Source organism: Volvox carteri (assembly GCF_000143455.1).
Source record: "Volvox carteri f. nagariensis unplaced genomic scaffold VOLCAscaffold_25, whole genome shotgun sequence".
Classification (NCBI taxonomy): domain Eukaryota; kingdom Viridiplantae; phylum Chlorophyta; class Chlorophyceae; order Chlamydomonadales; family Volvocaceae; genus Volvox; species Volvox carteri.
In genome coordinates, this window is record NW_003307568.1 from 1,515,475 (window position 1) to 1,518,571 (window position 3,097).

Genomic DNA, 3,097 nt, shown 5'->3' on the forward strand with positions numbered 1-3,097 from the left:
GGCTTGCGGACCTTCGTACCTCCAATAAAAATAGCTGTAGGTGCTGCAAAGCTCAGTTGTATCTGCACTAGCCATCGCAAAATTGCAGCTGAACAGCCTGAGCTATTTGTTGGTTACACAAAGTGACACTTGCGCAACAACCGACACTACATATGTGTCTGATACCCCGTTTATGATGATAACTGACTTCCCATCCAAACACCGCCTGACGCAAACACTCGGGTTGTGCAAGGAGCCACGATTGCGCATTCCGCTGCGAATGGCGTGTTGTGGGCTACGCGCGTAACTGCGAGTGTAGGAGTATGCACGTGGGCCGCCTGTCACAGCCGGAAACCTCCAGGGTAATACCGTAGGGTTCACACATGCAGGATGAAAGAGCCTTCATAGAGTGTGTTTTCGGGTACGATGTTAGGAAGGGTACGCTTGTGCCTTGGAACTGATCACAGTCATACACACGCATACCTTTCCCAATGCTCAACAGAGCATCTGTTTTAATGTGCTGTGTTTAAATGCTAGCGTCCGGATAGCTTGGGAAGGCACAAGGCGTTTTAACTGCCGCGTTATGTTACAAGTGTTCCTTCAACAATTAACCGCCAGCAACATGGATGTTTACAGCATGTATGCGATTGCTGACTTGTATCTTGTCCTGTTAATGACGCGTCGTCATCTTCCAGCGCGATTAATGCCGATTAATGGGCTGTTGCAGGGCCCGCGGGTCGACTGATTGGCATTTGCCAGTTGAGCTGTGGGGCATGGTTGCATTATGCAAAAGGACGCTTTGCCTATTTGTTCTCCTTAGCACCTGTCGACCAGAGGTCGTGCGAGCCATGGAGCTGCCAGGTTTTCATTTTGGCAACAACGCCTGAAGTTAGGACAAATGATTACACGCAAAGGATGTGAAAACGTTTTCCTTTCCTTTATGAATAACTAAGGGCCGTCCGCGACTGCCTAACTTCGGCTGTGTTGGAGGCCCAAAACTCAGATTTTAAGCCAAGCTCGGAAATTCCCGGGCCTCGTTTTACCTTTATCTTGAGCCTGTCGTCAGCTGGCAAAGTCAAAGGCAAGCTGAGGCCTTGGCCTGCCGAAAATTGCTTACGTTACGACATTGGTCATTGGTCGCGTTGCTTTTCGCTCAACCTATGATTATAAGCAAGAATAACAACTGAAGGAAGCTTGCTCTGTGGGTTGTGAGAGGGACGCCTGGGCTAGAGATCTGTCGCCATGGCGGAGTCGGGTCGGCATGGGCCGGAACACCCGGCACACCTGCACAGCGCTTTTGAAGACCTGGAGGCTCAGGGCACATCGGCCATCTCCTCCAGCAACTACGACAGCGGCATCGGCGAGGGATCCCAGCAACCCCCCGCCGCACCATCTCGCCATCGCCACCGCCATCGCCATCACCGCCATAGCTCCCAGCCTCTGAGCTCCACGGCAGCAACTGCAGCTGCATCGTCCCCTAGAGCTCAGCGCTCCAGGGGCATCCACGCCACCGCTTCCAGCCCCCCCCCACGGCCACCCCGCCTTGGCGCCTCCGCCCTGGCCTCCCCGTCCGGCTCCCCGGGTCAGTCCCTCACCGTCTCCCGTTCCCCCTCCCCCGCCACCTCGCGGCTCTCCCCACACGCCTCCGCCTCACCCTTTTTCCACTCCCCCTCCCGCTCGCCGGGGGGAAGCGCCGAGCGTTACCCGCTGCCGTACGGCCACAGCAGGGCCCTCGACGGCGCCGTGCTGGCGGCGGCGTGTGCTGCGGCGCCCATTAACCCCTTTCATAGCACCGCTACGGCCTCCCACCGCTCCTTCGCGCCCTCCACCCACCGGGGTGCGGGTGGGGGAGGGTTACGGCGCGCCGACGAGTCTAGCGGCGCCCTAAACAACATACATCCGGACATACTTGGGGATCTTCGAGCCCTGGACGATTTGGAGGGGGGTGCGCTTCTGCGGCCGTTACTGACGCAGCCGCCGACGGGTGATGACGACGGCGGCGGCAGCCGCGGCCCTGGCGGCGGCGGCGGCGGGGAGGCAGACGGCGGCGAAGGCGGCGGCGGCGAGGGTGGGGGCGGCCATGTGGACGAGGCGGCCACGTACGAGGTTCCGGAGCTGTTGGAAGCAAAGCCGCGTGATGTACTGCAGTTTATTGAAGAGGAAGGTGGGTGTACGACACACCAGAATTGGAAGCTTCGTCAGCTGCTGTCGTGGCAGTACATCAAACGAACCGTCGGGGTCATGACGTGGAGCTCCCACCCCCCACCCCCCACCCCTTTTTGTGTCTCTGACGGTGTGTGCATAACCCCCCGCACCTTCACCCCGCATCTCGCCAGGCCCCCTCCGCTCGCCCCTCCCACTTCAAAGGCCCTCCCCGGAGCCTGCGAGTTCGCGACCTGCGGCAGCAGCAGCCGGCTATTAGCTATTAGCCAGCTAGCTAGCTAGTGATCACCACTCAGAAGGGGGTTTCTTTGCCGCCAATATTGTATTAATTGAAGTATGAGCAGCCTTGCATATTCAGCATCCAACCCTCCTCCACTCTCTCCCACCGGGTTGCCCGCCTCGCCAGCTTGTTTCAGATCCCCCCCCCCCACCACCACACACACCTCCCCCCCCCGCATGTAAACATCGCTTCTGCTTCCGACAATGCTAACCTCCGTCCTTTCTTTCCCGCGTGCATTCGCCTTTGGTGGGATGTCGGTGGGATGAATGCACCATGGTACGTTTTCCCCCCCCCCGGTCTTCACGGACGCCTTTCGGTCAGTTCTACGTTTGGTACACTCTTGCCCTGGCAGCAGCTTCACTCGTGTGTGGTTCGTCTTTCTCCCCCCCCCCCGCGGCCCGCCCAGGTGTCGTGAAGCTGTCCGAGTTCGAGGTGGCTGACGGTCTGGTGCTCAAGGCCTTTGGCGGTGAGCCCTTCCTGGTGCTGGGCCAGGAGCACGCGGAGCCCCCCGGGTTGCGGGAGATGTGGATGGAGAGGCTGAGCGAGGGGGGGAAGGTGCAGGTGAGGGCGGGGGGGAGGAGGGGGGAAAAAGGGGTAGAGGGGGAGGGGGAGGGTGAGAGTGAGAGTGAGAGTGAGAGTGAGAGTGAGAGTGAGAGTGAGAGTGAGAGTGAGAAT